The 17,893-nt window shown below is 43.0% G+C and overlaps 1 pseudogene; it reads left to right on the top strand.

Moving 5' to 3' along the window:
• Positions 1-668: 668 nt before the first annotated feature.
• LOC102881739 lies at positions 669-1,670 on the top strand (annotated as a pseudogene).
• The last annotated feature ends 16,223 nt before the right edge of the window (positions 1,671-17,893 follow it).

Below are 17,893 nucleotides of genomic sequence, written 5' to 3'. Positions count from 1 at the left end.
CAACTCCTGCCCATTCCCTCCCTAGAATACTTTGTTGCCATGGAGATGACAATTACTTAAATGGGCACAATTGGGTGAGGACTCCAGAAAAGCCTCTCAGGAGGGCGACAGTGCATGGCAACTCTTCGGCCCCTCGCCCACCTTCTCATCTATTTACTCGCCTATTCCTGTGTTTACTCGTGTTTGTACTTGTTGATTTATTTTTTTAGCATCTTCGTAGAGGACTAGGCAGCAGAGCTGGACGGCAGCCACTTGGGCAAGCAAAGCCTTACGCACCGCCGAAGGTGAGACCTAGGGACCACTGACCATTGACTGAAGAGGGCTGGGGTGGGGGTGGGGGGTTCCTGCTGTTACCAGAAGCCCATTTGCTGGAAGGTGTGAGCGCGGGGGGAAGGCAGTCCTGGAGGTGAGGGGCAGGGCGATTTTCTCACTTAAACCGTCCGCTGTGGGCTTCGGACCTCACGATAAGCCCCTCAGTAGGGGTTGCGCAGGCGCGGGTGAGGTATCGGCAGAAGCCCTGTAGGAACGGGCTGGGCGTTCCGCTCACCTTGACCGTTGGATTGGTGGGCTCGCGAAGGAAGCTCACAACGCATGTGCACCTGCTCTGTGGCCCCTGAGGGAGGAAAGAGCCCGGGCTGAGGGCCTTGTGCGACTAGACGAGCACCGCCATGTGTGACGCTGGCGGTTACCGAGCCCCGCAGGCTAGAAGCGCAGGTGAAAGCAAGGGCAGGCCGTGGGCGGCGGCTGCGGAGAAACACAGTTACGAATACGGCTCAACGAGATACCTGCTGCTGTGCGGCCTGGGCGGGATGTTGAGCTGCGGGCTGACGCACACAGTCATCGTGCCACTGGACCTGATCAAGTGCCGCATGCAGGTGGACCCCGGCAAGTACAGGGGCATCCTGAGCGGCTTTGGCGTGACAGTGCGGGACGACGGGCTGCGCGGCCTGGTCCGAGGGTGGGCCCCGACCTTCCTTGGCTACTCCATGCAGGGCCTCTTCAAGTTCGGCCTCTACGAGGTCTTCAAGATCCGCTACGCGCAGCTCCTGGGCGAGGAGAAGGCCTACCTGTGGAGAACCAGCCTGTACCTGGCCGCCTCGGCCAGCGCCGAGTTCTTTGCCGACGTGGCCCTGGCCCCCATGGAGGCGGTGAAGGTCCGCATCCAAACGCAGCCGGGCTACTCCAGTACGCTGCGGACCGCGGCCCCCAGGATGTACGGCGAGGAGGGCCTGTGGGCCTTCTACAAAGGCGTGGCGCCGCTCTGGATGAGGCAGATCCCCTACACCATGATGAAGTTCGCTTGCTTCGAGCGCACCGTGGAAGCCCTCTACAAGTACGTCATTCCAAAGCCCCAGAGCCAGTGCACCAAAGCCGAGCAGCTCGCCGTGACCTTCATGGCCGGCTACATCGCTGGTGTCTTCTGCGCCGTCGTGTCCCACCCGGCCGATTCCGTCGTGTCCGTTTTGAACAAGGAGAAAGGCAGCACGGCCTTTGGAGTTCTCCGCAAGCTGGGGTTTGGGGGCGTGTGGAAGGGTCTGTTCGCCCGGATCATCATGATTGGCACCCTGACTGCCCTGCAGTGGTTCATCTATGACTCAGTCAAAGTCTATTTAAACCTGCCTCGCCCTCCGGTTGCTCAACTGCCGGAATCCCTCGCGAAGAAGAAATAGGCGTGGATTGGTCAAGCGCTGTAGCCACCGGTAGTTTGTTGGCCGGTAGTTTGTGCAGTGGCGGATTGCATTCAGACAATACTAGCCTGTAAACTGTTAACGTTTTTTGGAGAGGTGACTTAGTATGCAGTCCGAGTTCTCTTTAATGATTCCTTTTTTGGCAATCCAAGGGGATTGCAACCGTTTCATTTGGGGTTTTGAACCATTATCTTTGGGGAGTCGGCATGGTTGCTTTAACTCAATAGCTTTTCAACAATTATAAGGAAAAAATTTCTTAACAAGAAGTAATAGGTAATGTCATATCTCTAGATTTTATCTCCTTTGATTTACCATTCGGTGGAGATTATCCAAGCATCACTCCTGAATAGCCTATTAATGAGGTTTTAAGGTCAGCACAGCTATATGGGACAGGGAACAAAGTAAAATTCTGCTACGTGGTATTCATCTCACTAGAAATCGTGCACCTATTGAATAGATGAAGGACTCATTCAGTATTTCGTGTTCATGTCCGTTACAGGTAAAAATTATTAAAAGTTAAATTGTGACGTATTCCTGATAACTTAGAATGTATTGATTGTTTTCAAAGAGACATGACAAGATTAGCATTTTCTCATTTGCTTTGTCCTATTCTCTTCCTGATGTTGCTGGTAAGAACATAGCTCTCTCCAGGAAGTGCTACAATTGGATCAATGTGGAAAACCAAAATGAGATGAAGGGCAGGCTCTGGGAATAAATACGTAAAGAAAAGCCTCTGTTCTCTATTATTTCTTTTGTATAACTCAGCTTTCAACAGCTATACATCCAAAGAAGATCATACCACCCTGACATTAAAAAACACAAAAACCCTACAAATTCCAACAATTTTTTGTTCAATATTAAAGAATGGTTATAGTGACTTTGGAAGGAAAATCTCACTTTTAATGTAACAAATGCCATTTATTTAATTTGGTAGATGTTTCAGTGATCTTTACAATGGTTGAGGTTCATAAAATTTATTAAAGTTATAAGGCACATTTTCAGTTTTCTGTAGCCTTCACATCTCTGATTGGGGAAATTATAAAATGAGTGAAATTCTGTGAATTAGAGATAATTTGTAAAATGTAAGAAGTAAATGTCATTATATTTGATATAATTTACCAAAATGTTACATGATTGCCTTAACAATTTGTATTAAAGACTATAAACTTATAATATGTTAATGTTTTAACTATGTAATGAATGGTTTAATGGTTAATGAAAGTTAAAAAAGTCTAGATTTAATAAATATGTTTGAACTGTCCTGGTTGGATAATAAAGAGCTTGGAGGAAAAATGTCGGAACTTGTGAGTGAGATAGAATGAAATTTATATTAATGTGTTTTTTATTATTATCGGTGAAGGATCCTCATTATTAAGATGTTTTGGCTTTCCTTAGGAGGTTAGTGTCCCAGTTTGTTGAAAATAATAGTTCTCAACAAAGGAGAATGATAAATCTCAAGGAACTAAATTGTGCAGGTTGATTTTTGCCAGACTTTAAAACAAACACATTTCCATCTAGTATTGTCTTATAAGATGTAGGAAGTTTCTTTGGTCAGCAATTTATTAAGTACTTTTTATCATTAATATAATTTAGGAAATTGCTGAAATATCTATGGAGTTTCAAAGTAGTAAGAGAACACTTGTTCTGGTCTGTGGTATTTTGATTGTTCTGTTGACAATACCAGATAATTTCTGTAATATATATTCTCATGCGTAGAGAAGTATAATCTAAGGAAAACTGTTTGCCATGATTCTGACTGTCATGGAAATGGTCAAGAAAATAGATTTACTTTGTTTGGGTCAGCTGTTTTCATATTCAGTCTCTAGATTTCTATTCACCATGTTTTATTGGTGGTAGTTTACAAAAGTTTGTCTGAATAAATAAAGGCCAGGGTAGTTCACAATGAATAATAAAGGTAATTTAAATAAAGATAATGTGAGCTCAGAATCATTAGAGATTTTTTCCTAGTTACTATTCCTTTGGAACAATTTAAATTTCTATTCAGTATTTTACTTTGTAATAATCACTCTGTGAAATCATGCATATCTGTTAAAATTAGAAAAGCTGTAGTATACGTCTGGTATAGTTAGACATTTTATGTTCATTTTCTGATAATCTCAATCTTTGTAGTAGTCCATTTTATGTATAAAGAAACAGACTCAGAGGATAGGTAGCTAGCTCAAAGTCATATAGCCAAGTGATACAGTCTTAATCAGAGTCCACATTTTTATCATTACTCTAACCCATCATGTTGAATAACCAATGACTATCCTTTTCATAAATTGCTTTTTATATTACCTCAAAAATATTTAAAAAAAAAATTTTTTATTTGTATATACTCTAAAATTTCCTAATTTTGCACTAATGGAAAGTTTGTAATGTGTCTCAATTGTGAAAAACCTATAGTATAATTGCTTAGAAGTAAACTGCAAAATACTTCAATATGTTTAATTTAATATTTCAGTTATTTTCCACACCAGGTCAGTGCCTCAGTCCTAACTTGAAGGGAGTGATGATCATAAAAACAGTGCTTTTTAATTTTTTTAAAAAATTTTTAGTATTGCAATTACAACAAAAGGTTTTATTCTATCACATTTTCTAATTTTTCCCTCTAATCTTTAGTTCTCACAGATAAAAACGCTGGCTTAGGCTATTTATCTGTTCCCCCAGATAAAATAGCCTTTATCTGGTGATTAAAGTAGCCTTTTCAAGTATATGAAATTAATTTCATGATAGAGCTCTGTAATTTCATCCATTGATCTGTCCTTTGAGAAGTGAATAAAGAAAGTAGGTAAAATCTTGAAAAACAAAGGCCATATTTACATGTTAATACTACACTGATAAAAATTGGAAAGAATCAAGATATTAATGTTATGAATATTTTTTTCTTGATGTACAAGTGTGTCTTTAGAAAATATTTCTTTTGAGCCTTTCAAAGGCAAGAATAATTAACTGAAGTCAGATCACATTTTGATAGGCAGCCATTCAATTATGTATGCTCATTTTATGTGGTCTTAAAGATCAATTTTTTTTTTAAATCATAAGCAAAGCACTGTTTTAAAGGAAAACTGTTTTAAAGGAATGCTACTATTTGGGCAGGTAGATGAGTAGGGAGGATACTACCAGTGTAATTATAACTAAGGTTTGTATGTATGTGTGTGTCCATTTTGGTTACCACATTTTGAGACCTTCAGTGAGTATCTAAAATTTTAGAGGCAATTTGGTAATTCTACCCATACCCCAGTCTATAACACTACAGGTCAACATCTACTACATGCCAAGCATTATACTGTGCAGAGGCGCTTTTGTGATGAGCATAATACAGTTGATCCTCAAACAATGGGGTTCAGGAGTGCTGACATCTTGCACAGTCAAAAATCAACATATAACTTTGACTCTCTTAAAACTTAATTACTAATAACCTACTGTTGACCGGAAGCCTTAGCGATAACATAAAGTTAACACATATTTTGTATATTATGTGTATTAATATACTGTATTCTTATAATAAAGCTAGAGAAAAGAAAATGTTAAGAAAATCATAGGAGAAAATACATTTACAGTATTTATTGAAAAAAAAATCTTGTGTTCAAGTAGACCCTTGCATTTCAACCTGTGTTGTTCAAGGGTCAACTGTGTATGGCCCTGTGCCTATGGAGCTTACAGACTAGTAGGAAAAACAAATTACAATTTATACAAAGTGATGCAAGGAAGTATAGGGTATGGTAAGATTGTACATCCAAGTGATGTTTGAGATTAGACCTAGAGGATAAGCAAGAGTGTAGACAAGCAGAGGCATACATGGCTGTGGTATATAGTACGTGCACCTGCCCTGAAGAGAAAGCCTGATAGTTTCAAGGAACTGAGAAAAGTTCTGTTTGGCTGGAACCATTCAGTTGCAGGGATGGTGATATGAAATGAAATAGGAAAGATAAACAGGATTTGTAGTGCCAGTTAGGACTATAGCTACAAAAGTAAACTTCTGGCTGTGACATTGTCATGTTAAATTCCATACGAATGAGTAGGGAAAAAAATCCATCCATTGTGTTGAAAAAGGCTGGAAGTTACCTCTAAGGAATGAATGATATCTTAAGTCTTTAGAGATGCAGAGATCATTAATTTGGGAGAATCACTTCACAAAGTGAGGTGTTGAGCTGCCAACAATTTTACCCTTTATTGTAAAGAAAGGGAAGCCAATAGATTTTGAGAAAAGTAGGTGTGTGAACAGCATTCAAGAAAAATCTCAGTTAACCAAAATGTTCAGGAATAGGTGGTTTTATTTAACTGCAAGGTAACCAGAAATCTTTTGTTTGCAATTCTTGATGAATTTTTGTCTATACGTCTGGTTATTTCTCTTCTATAATATACCGAATATGATTACTAATGCAGGATGTGTAAAGCCTCATGGCCATCAGAAAATCAATGCTTGTCGTATATCCATAGAAGGTGTAGGGGTTTTGGATGGATGCACACTGATCCTAGTGGATATGGATGTATGTGTGTGTGTGCGCTTAATCTTCGGGATAGTCTGAAATCTTATCATATGGCTCTGCTAAAACAGTGAAGAAAAAAATCTAGTTTAAAGATTATTTATTGAGTATCTGCTATATGGTATTACCTCTATTATGCTAGGTACTTTCACATACTTTCTTACTGTATTTTGTGTCATAGTAGGTTCTTTCGAAAATTGGTGATTTCATCTGTAAATTATGTGTAGTCCTGTATATGTCGTCTTGTGAGTTACTACAGTGCTTCAAAATAGTAGGCTATATCTAAAGAAATGATATTCCTAAATTAATATATTATATATTATTATATAAATTAGTATTATATATTAGTACATAATATATAGTATATTATATATTAGTATATAAATTAATATTCCTAAATTAGTATATTAGTATATTATATTTTTTAATATATATCTTCCCTGCCATAAAGAAATAAAACATGTTTTTAGAAAATACTAGTAAAATTTGGTATTCTAGAAAGAGACTCTGAGGGTTGAAAGAATTCTGCCCCTTTGCGGGGCTGGTAATTGTTAGTCTTCAGACATGAATTGGAGCTGCTGACAGGGTGATTGTCCGTTTGTAAGAGGATAGATGGAAACCTGGCAAAGAACCACAGTCCTTTCATCTCCAATAGCGTTTGTACTCTGGCTGTAGTTACATCTTATTCCCAGATATGAGGATTTTTTTCTGTGATCATTGTCTTATATCTCAATGTCTCCTCCCACCCTTACCAAGATCATAAAGCTTTTTATCATGCTGAATCTGTACCATTCATCTGATTACCTGTGTTTTAAAGCTTTTGATATTTTAGATCATTACCTATCTATGTCTGATAACGGTTACCAATATTTATGACAACCATTTACTGGGCCAGGTATTGCACTAAATACTTTATATATAATGTGTAATATTTACAACCATTTGTGAGGTTCATATGTGTATAAGTTAGATTTTTTTTTTTTTTTTTTTTGGCTGCAAGTAACATAAAACCCAATATACAACTGGTTAAACCACAGACATTTATTGTTAACGAGAACTCTGGAGATAGGTGGACCAAGGTTGTTCAATAGATCAGTATTGTCCCCAGGGACCTAGGCTCTTTTGGTCCTTCTACTCTGCCATCTTTAATGTATCAGTGATGTTCCTCCTCGTATTCAAGAGATGGCTGCCACAACGTCAAACATCATGTCTCAGCAACAGTATGCAGATTGGAAAGCAAGGAGGGTGGTGGTGGGGCAAAGGCAAGAGGGCTTTCTTTTCATGTATCTCTCTTATTAGAGAAGAAAATCTCAGAAGCTTCTGGCAGATTTTCCCTTCTGCCTCATAGGCCAGAATTAGGTCACATGCTCTCTTATAGACCCTGTAAACCAATCACTGACAACAGAAATGGAGGATTTAGATCCATGTATCTGCTGGGATTAGGTGCAATAGGACCTGAACAATATCAGAGTCTGTCGTTGGTGGTAGCAAGATGAAAGAGGAAAATGGCTGTCGAGTAGGCAACCAGGGTCTGCCTTTATATTCTGTTCTTTATTTTGCAGATGAGGAAACTGAGGTTCAAAGAGATTAAGTAAGTAAGGTAAAGCTGTAGTGGTAAAACCAAGATTCAAACTGGATCTGTCTGCCTCAAAAGCAGTTTGCTGTCACATCACTTACTTTAGCCTGAATCTTGCTATGACGCAGAACTACTATAGATCATATCAAAAGGGATTTATTACTAAAAGTGTCAGAAAAACTGCTTCCTAACAGTGACTAATACATAAGTCTCATAGCCAGGAATCTCTGGACAATGGTGATCCATGGATAACAAGATATAATTAGATATAAATTTTGCTATCATGCCCTAAAAAAAGAGAAACTAAGTGAGAAAACACACACACACACACACACACACGCACGCACACACACAGAAACACCTTAAAAGAAAGCAAATGTTTCTAATCCTTTTTTGCAGTCATCTTCAGCCTTTTCATTGTACACTTTTCCCCCCATCGATTTTCCAGAAATGGCTGATTTCTTTCAAAGCTGTATACTGGAAAAATCTAAAGGATTCATCAGATGAACAAATTTCAAAGAGCCACTACCAATTTTTTTCCTTAAGAAATGCATCAAGCATCTGATTTGCTGCTGATAAATTCTCTGTAAGTAGCATTATAATTAAGCACACACAAAACCATTCTGTGTTTCCAAGAATACAGCTGGGCTGGCAATGAATTGGCGATATCGCATGGGCACTGAGAGCGGGGGTCCCGTTGCATCTCAACTACCATGTACCTTCTTTGTTCAGCGACCAATCCGTCTCTCTCCCCTGACACCCTCTGAATCACAGGCCATTGCCCATTCACCCCATGTCTGTCACTGAGCTAGTTTATTGGGCACCTTCACTGAGCCTCGAGACTGGCTGTCTTGCTTCCAGGCTCTGGTCAGAAAGAATGCCAGGAAACCGAAGTGGTACACCTCTCACAGCCTGACTCCCCGCTACCCCAGGACTGGTAGACTAGGCCCTTGGAAATGAAACAATGGTATTTGGCAAAACTGGGAGAAAAGAGAGGCAGTGGAGGGCGGTTGGGGGCGGGGGACGGTGAGGGGAAGGAAAGGGCTGAACCGTCAGACTAGGCTTCCAAACCAGGCTTCACAGCTGCTGGCTTGCATGGCTTGGTCAAGTTACCTTCCCTTCCCAAGCCTGGTTTCCTCATGTAAAATGGGGACCCAAAGCGCCTACCTTGGAGGCTAATTGTAAGAATTAGCAATAATTTACATAAAACATATGGTATAAAATAAAAGCTCAATATATTATCGTATTTATTATTGCCAACCCCTTAGTAAAAAATCGAAGACTGTTAGTGTGGAAAGATTTAGCCAATATTATTGTTGTTAAGGTTGTTGTCGAATATATACAAGCTATATTTGCTTTAATTTTTAATACATCATAAAGTACATAACCCTTTGTGGGAAATGCAGTGCATAGGAAATGAAAAGCAAGTAGCCTGGGGGTGTTGTGTGTATAAAAGCCAACAGTGGCAACCCCATCTCTCCCTGGCTTCTATGCAAACAGTTTCTTTTACAAATGTGTTTTTGGTATGCAAATCACTCTATGCAGACTTCTGTGTGCAAAATACAGCATAGAATAAATGGCCCTCTTGCCAAGGAAGATAGGAGATGTTGGCTGCCATTAAATAAATTAGCAGCAAATTTTAGATTTCTTTTCCTAACAATGTATGGGGTGAGCATATTTTTGGCACATTAAACTAAACTATTTTGGCTTTAGATTGTGTGTTCTTGTGATAAAAGTGTGCTTATTGAAGCTTGTAACTACTTTTTCAAGCCATAATAATGTTTAGTGGTATTTAATTTAGCCTTTCACAACAGTATGCCACCTTCAGTTAGTAAAAACGCTTTCTTGGAAGTCACAGATGGCTTCCCATCTAAGGTTAGGCTGCTAGTCTCCGTATACTTTCTACTTTTCTGTGAAGATTTGTGCTTATTAACAGATTTATGTTTATATTTTGAAAAACATTTTCTCCCTAATTAATGTATGTCTTAGTAAATGAAAGGGATACATTTCATATTAAAATCATTCTTTTTGGGGGTGAGCATGAGAAGCTAGCGCTTAATTCAGAAGGCCAGATTTACCATCCATGAAGAATAAATAATAATACGTCCCTTTCATGGCGTTCCTTACCATTTTCAAAATCTTTTTCAAAATATTTTCCTATTGACTTCTCTTGTGAACTTATGGAAGGAGGTGAAGTAAAAACTTTGTCTGAGGTCACTTGTAACAGAGGAACCCCAGGCCTGAGTTTTTTGTTTTTATAGATCATGCTCAGGAAAAACAGCAGCTGTAAGCCAGTGGCTCCACCATGCTCTCCCTCTCTCCTCCTCTTCCCCTTTTCCTTCCACCCAAGCATTTTTTTGCTTATTTTAGGTGTTTCAAACTTGCCCAATGAGTAACTCTTTAATTTTACGAAAACAAAGCTTAAATTGAAGGCACTTTTCGAAACACAGTTCCTCACCCGAGAGAGAATGGAAGAGTTCATTATCTGCCAGGGGAAGCAGATGTGTAAACAAACTACGCTGAGGTCTCAGCAGAAGTAGGTACAAGGTATAAAGGTGGTGCAAAGCTTAGGTCACTAACTCCATCATGCTTGTAGGAAGGAAAGACTTTCTGGAGGAGTTGTATCTGAACAAGGTTTTGAAGGATGCATAGGTGTTCTCTACACAGGTGGGGTGTGAGGAGGCAATAGAACTTGAGGCAGAGGGAGCATAAGTACACAGGCACAAGAGGCCTGAACCTGCGAAGGAGGAAGATGTTTTTCATTGGAGAAATTTCTTTGGCCTAAGAACAGAAAAAGCGGAGAGGAATGGAAAATATCCTCAACATCTCACGTATCTCTTTTTTTATTTGAATTCCACTTCAGATTATTGCCATAGTCTATACTGGTCTTGTTGCCGCCCACCTCTTCCCCCACTAACCTAGAAGAATACGTCAAAGGCCCCTGCAGTATTCATCTTCTCTCTCCCCACATCGATACTACTGTGGACAAAATAAAGTCCAAGCACCTTACCCCAGAGTATTTGAGGCCTCTTATTGACTCGGTGCCTCCTGGCCACTGGCATTGATCATTTCCTGCTCCACTGCCCACACCTCGGGTCTCAGGCCCCAAGCCTGGCCTGCCTACTTCTACTTCTCCTCCTTTGCCCATGTCAGTCCCACTGACCAGGCTGTCCCGCCTTTACTTATCTTCACTTCAGTCCTTCAAGCTTTAGATCGGGCGCTCTTTGTCTGGCTGGAATGGAACCCAAGATGTAGGTTCTAATCCTGGCTCTGGCTTTAGACAAGTTCCTGAGATTCAGTTTTCCCAACTGTAGAAGATGACTGCTTATCTCGCACAGTTGTTCTCAGATTAACAGAGCAGGTTAATTAAGTGCTTGACACATAGCCAGTACTCAGACATTAGAGCTATTATTATTGTTATAATTTTATCCCAATGAAATTCAGGCATAGTGACTACCTTTCTTAACTTGCCATGAGGATCATATAAACTAAGTATGATATTATTCGTATCTCTAATAATATTTATTCACTCATCAATTTATTCATTTTACACTGATTAAATTCTCAATATTTGGTGTATTCTAACCTCAGCATGGAAGATACAAAGATGAATTTGTAATGCCCCAGAAGAACACAGGCCTATGAGAGAATCAGACAGGAAAGGAGTCAAGTCCAAAGCCAGAGGGGGAACCCTAGGACCAAGTTGAGTGCTGTGCAATAAGGGAAGGCTGAGAACTTAGGGATGAGTTCCAGAAGAGCAGCCCTGAGCTTGAGTTTGGAAGGATGTGACTGGGTGGGGAAAGAGGTGACAGGTTGAGGGACCTGGGTCAACTTGGGCCAGTGGCTGTGAGGCTGCTTAGTTCTTGGGAGCACGGCAGTGTAAGACCAAGCAGCTGAAGAGGTTGGAAAGACAGAAGGGGCCTGGAGGTGACGGTTCTCGGTGCCTGTGTGCTTAGGAGGTGCCGAGAGTTCTGTGGCCCCAGATGGGCTGAAAGCTCCTTGAAGGCAGAGAAGTTTTTCGGTCATCTCTCATCCCTCCTAAATCCGCACAGAACGTGGGCACAGTGCTGCGCAGTGAGTCCGGAAGCAGATGGCGATGGGAAGCTCTAGAGAGCAGCAAGGAGAGTCGCCCCAGCCTCCACCCTGGCTGTGCCCCATGTCCCCCAGAACCCTCCCTGGTTGCACAGAGGAGTGGAGGTGGCATGTGTCTGCCAAGGAGCTGAAATGTCCACAACGTGAATACAAGTCAACAGAAAACCAGAGCTCGGGTTACAGAATTTCATTTAGAGTAAATTTTGCGGAAATGCATTTCGTTATAAAATGAAAGACAGTCAGTTTGCCAAAGAGCTTTACAGAGTACAAGAAATGATTCCCTGTAATAGTGACCCCTTTCAAAGCCCTTTACCATCTACAGGACAAGGCTAATCACCTTCTAGGTGTTAAAATAAAAATTAACCTATTGATCGCAAAATGAGTTATAGGGTACCAACTTTTTTTTTTTTTTTTTCCTATATGGGAAGACATAAGCACTTAGAAATGTACTCCATCCAAACACCCAGAATCCAGTCAGGCCTGGTACTAAGTTACTACCACCCTCTGAAGTAAGGGTGTTTTGAAAATAAATACTTGAAAGTCTGCCCAGATTGTTGTAATCTTATTAATTTAACAAAGAGACTCAGTAACTGCCTCAACCAGGGGGATCCGTGTTTACCATGTAATTTGCAACAAGCTGATAAACACACCCTTGCCCCACTTGCAGAAAAATCTCATGCTCCCTGCAAGGAAGCCATTGACAGAAAAACAGTAATAGAGAATTAGAGACCAAAACGCCATGGTGTAGGTCCTGGATACATGTTTGCTCATCTCCCCTACCCCTTGGCCTTCCAGCCCCCTGCCATCTCTAAGTTCAGAGCTATAGTGTGTGGTTTCTTCCAGTCTTGTCCTCCATGGCCATGGTCACAACGCTTTTGGTGTTCTGGGCAGTCTGCCAAGATCTCCTGATGACAGATTTCTGCGCTAGGGTCTTGCTGGGTGCCTCTGAGGCCATTCTGGATTCTGTGGTAGATTTTAGGGCTGTCTCCTTACCCTAGTCTGAAGGGATTCCAGAGGGCTATGCTCCCCACACCACCCCAGTTTCTAGGGGGTAATGGCGTTCAATAACACCATTGAACATAACTTCCCCAAGTTCTTGGTTGCAAACCACAGGACGGCCTCTGGCTAACTCATCAGAAAAGGAATTTATTGCAAGAGCAGGAGGCAGGAGCCAAGAAGGTTAGGCAGCCGGGGGTATGTACGCCAAGTTACCACAAGGAGTCTGGCTAGCCCACCATGCCGGCCCAGCCACCCCTTCATCACGGCCACCAGCTCTGCAGATCATCTCTACGCATGGCCTGGCACCTTGTCTTGCACCCTCAGGATTAAAATCTCTGGAGGGGGCTCTGTGTTTGGCTGCTCCAGGTCCGCCTTCTGCCTCTTCTGCTTCCCACCAGGACCCACGCAAGAGGAAGAGATTTAGATGCTGGGTAGTCAAAAAATGAAAACTCTCCACTTCGCTCCTCTGAATAATAATAGCTAACATTTACTGAGCATTGTGCCAAGCACTTTAAAAGGATGAGCTCACTGAGTCCTCACAACAGGCCTATTAGAAAGGGCTTCACTTTAAAGACAAGAAAACAAAGCACAAGAAATTGAGTAAGGTGTTCAAGGTCACACAGCTAGGAACCTATGGAACTGTGAGTCGAGCTTCACCATGGGAGTTTGGACAGAGGTCAGTCATTGTCCACAGCAGCTCTGGAAGCTCTGTGTAAACCTTGCCTGAGATGCGCCTCCCTCATATTAGCTGGCTCAGCCCACTACCTACCTCCTCTCCTTCCTGCGTGCCCTGTTTTGCTTTGCCCACTGACTCCCTCACTTACCTTGTCCATCCAGGCTCTTTTCCAGGCCCCCTCACCCCATTTGTCCATGCAGGGCCCCTCTCTTATTTAACCCTGGTTCGCAAGAGTATGTGGCCCAAATCAGAAATGCACCAGGATGCCAAACACCAGGATTAATTCTATGTGATAAATTCCTCCACTATATTTCAAAAACTGTTTGTTCTTATGAGAATCTCTTCCAGGGTCTGAATCACTGAGTAAAAAAGCACATTAACCTTTATAAATTGAGTGTTTCTAATTAAAAAATGTGTCTCATCAATCAGTGATGGCAACATGTATAGCAATAGAATTTGACATTGAGATTTCTATTACTTTAAAAAATTGGCATGCTTGGAATCTGGTACACGGTGGGCACCTGATCAATACTTGCTGCATTAAGGAATGAGAGAACCAGAGGCCTGTCATTCCGGTAATTGCAGCCTTTCTCGAAAGACTGACATTCTTTTTGTGAGCATGTTACAAACAAAGCCTCGTTTTCAGCCTTAAAATATCTAATTTCTCAGTCCTTTATTTCTTTCCCAATTTCTTACCTCCTTTTAGATTACCGATTACCTCCACTTGTACTGTTGGGAAAGGGCTTTTGTCTTGTAGAAGCAATTTTAGTGACCCTCTCTCCCCCAACCCCCACACACAGCATGAGAGCATTCTTCCTGTTCCACACCATTACTGTAATCTAACTACGACTATTTAGATTCTGAAGTACCAGGAGGGAACATATGTGTCAGTTTGTCGTCTCTGCATAGCCCATATCCCACTGTGATTTCTCAGCAAGACATAATAATTATCCATAATTGTAGTGGGCATGACAGTCCCTTAAAGTCTGAATTAAACCCACCTTTCTAAAAGCAAAATATAGCAGTGCGCAGTGCACTATGTCATTTGCAGTCTCAAATCGTGGTTAGAAGGTACCTGACAAACTCCTTAAATTCAACTCTGAGTGAAGTTTCTAAAATGAAAATGGGCCAAGACTTTAGAAATAAATTTGTTTTGAATAAAAATTTAGGATTTAAGACTCCAGGAGTGATACAAAACGAAAGGGAAAGACCTCAAGACACCTTTTCCTAAATCAGAATGATTGAATTCGTTTCCACCAGCTTGATCCTTTCCTGAAGGCGGCGAACCGGAGTGCATCCAGTCACCCTCAAACATCTCATCAATCTCCTGCCACAAAAATGAATCAACGCCACATTCAGACCCTAATCCTACTTCCCCTCAGCCGGAGCACCTGCCAGGCTGTGTTAGGAATGAGTGATGCCGGCACAGATGGAAGTCTGCATGCTCCAGTGCTGGGGGGCCCACGAGAGGAGAGGAAGAGCCCCCCTCCCCCCAGCCAGAAGCTGCCTCTCCTCCCAGACACGTCAGCCTCACACTCCCTCCGGCGTGGATCTGTCATATCCCATTGTCAGCAGCAGAGTGGGAGGACAGATGTGTGCACGGACAGACGCTGAGATGCTGCCACAACGGGGTGGCTGCTGGGGAATGTTTCTGTAGAGGGTGACAGTCTACCGGCAAATGTAAGGCTAGCCCTGCCGCTGGTTGTTTAGGGAGCTCACCTCTCTCAAGGGCCTAAACCGCATAAAAGCATTTTCCCTAACACTTCTCTAAGGTTGCTTGTCACACTGTGAGTCCCCCGAGGGTAACTCCCTGGCCCGTTGGGGCAGAGGAAGCATCTCGCACATCCCTTGGAACTTCTGTGGCCGTACAGCAGCAGCGATCTTTCTTTTGCCTGCACAGGCTGATGAGAGTCTCCTGGACCTCCCTGTGGGACAAGCAGATCTGGGGTCTGACAGCGGCGGGTTCAGATTCCAGCACAGCCACCCAGGCAGGTTCCCTAACTTCTCCGAGCCTCGATTTCCTCATAGGAAAAGTGGGAGATAAATACTACTCATCACCAAAGGTGGTTGAGAGTCTCAGATGCGCACATGGGCAGCACCTAGCAAGGCACCCGGTGCACTCTAGGTGTCCTATTTCCTAGACTCTGTTCATCGTCGAGTTATTTAAGAAGACCACCTGCGGGGCATTTAATAGATTATACTGAGATCAGAAACAGATGGCCACTGGGGAGAGAGGCCTTCCTGGCTCTTGAGTGTACAGGGACCTCACCTTTTACTGGGCTCTCGAACAGTGGGCCTAAACTCCCTTGTGGATTTACTTAGCTTGCCCTGTGAGAGAGCTTGCAATCTACCCAATGACTGCTACTCTTGAAATCCCTCTCCTTTTGTGTGTGTGACTTTCCTAGTTGATATTAACGACTTCAAAGAGCCAGAAGGGACCGTACTGATCAGCCGGGTCCCAGACGGGGTGATGAGGGCCATGGCAGTGCTGTACGTGATATCCCTGGACTCCTAATCCAGTGCTCCTTCTGTTCTCTCTGTTGCCCTGGGCATGCATGTCCTAAGGTATGGTTGCCAGGGAAACACTCTGTTCGGATGTGCTTCTCCCGCTGCCTCAGCAACACAGCCAGCCTTGCGTAGAAAGGAAAGTATGCAGCAAGTGCTCTGCTTAAAGCATCTGTTAGGGGGTCTGGTCCCTGTTGACTGGGGAGGCCCTTAGGCGGTTGAACATGAGTTGTCCTGGCACCAATGGTTAACCGTCTGGAGACAAATGACATGAGCATCATCAGTGGCTTTCTTCAGATCCTGCAAAGTTTGTAGCCTGTGAGCTCATCTTGACTCCCCTCCTCACCTCACCAAGCCCAGACTCCACCTGCACATCTGTGCCCAGTTCTTCTCCTCCCTCTTCTGGCAAATCCAACCCAAGGACAGTCTAACAGTATCCGCTCCTTCATGCCTACCTGGGCTACTGAACCCTGCTGGCTTCTCAGCACTGCTGGGCTGTTCAGAACTCTCATTCCCTTGTTCTGCCCAACTGCCAGCTCAACCCCGCTCAACCCCTCACTCCTTTCCTGAACCCCTTGCCCACCCCCCATCCCCTGGCTCCAGCTCCTCCTGGGAAATCTCAACCTCTGTGTTCCCAAGCTAAGCTGCTAGCATCACCAACCACCCTCCTGTACCAACTTGAGACCTGGGAGTCAACCTTGATTCCCCTCCTCCGTCCCACAGGCTGCCTCTCTTCTAAACAGGTCTTGACAAGCTACCTTCCTTGGCTCCATTGGTCATTATCACCATGATTCAGAACATAATTACCTTTGGTCTGGGTCCCTACACTAGTCTCCACAGGCACCCTGTTCCCGGCCTGACCTCCTCTCTCAGACCTCCCCCTACACCAAATGGGTTTTCTGTCCAAGCCAGACATCCTTCCCCAACCATAACCTTCAGGACTCCCTGTCCTTCTCTGTGGAGTCTACCCCTGACTCTGGCTATACATCCATGGCCTTTGATGATCTGTTCTCTGCCAACCATGCTAGTCCTCTGTCTTTACCCCTCTGACTTCCTAGGGCTCTCTCCATGCAGTTCTCCTTCCTGGCAGACCTACTGCCCCTCCCAGACCCCTACTCAGCTGGATGACTTCTTGTCATCCTTCCAGATCCAGCTCTTATATCACCACTTCCCAGAGCCACCTGCAACATCTAGGGTTAAGGTTACAGCCCCTGATGGTCTCTCTGTCCAGCCTGGATCAAAAGATGCTATTGCCATCTGTTTACACATCTGTCTTCCACACCGTTGGAGTGTTCTTCCCAGGCAGGGGCATACAGTGGGCAGTCAGTGGCCAACTTGTGATGGGACTCATGCTGGAATTTAAATATCCAATGTCCACACCTCTGGTATGGCCAGAAAGAATAATGTTTTCTGCTTATGTGAAAGGACCTTATCCCCAACTTCATCTTCTACTCCTCTTCGACTTCGTTGGCAGGGCAGGGCTACAGGGTCAGCCAGTCCCGGCTTCAAATACTGACTCAGCGATTTCCTAGTGTTGGGACTTTGGGCAAGACACTAACCTCTCTGAGCCTTAGTTTGCCCACATGTGGAATGGAGATAACAATGCCTGCCTCATATGGCTCTGATAAAAATTAAACGAGATAATACAAATAAAGACCTGGTGAGGGCTTACCCATAGTAGACACTTAAAAGTGGGAGCTGTTATTTCATTGGGCCTTTTAGTAAGCATGTATCAAATTAAACAGAACAGAACTGAGTCTGATAAGATGCACTATACGTTAGTTATAGAAACAAACCAAGGTAATGGAATGACACTGGGATGGGAACAAAAAGACCCCAGTTCTACTTCTGTCACCAAATCAATGTC

The sequence above is a fragment of the Pteropus alecto genome, unplaced genomic scaffold, assembly GCF_000325575.1.
Source record: "Pteropus alecto unplaced genomic scaffold, ASM32557v1 scaffold25, whole genome shotgun sequence".
Taxonomy (NCBI): Eukaryota; Metazoa; Chordata; class Mammalia; order Chiroptera; family Pteropodidae; genus Pteropus; species Pteropus alecto.
This window is presented reverse-complemented; position numbering and strand designations above follow the sequence as displayed.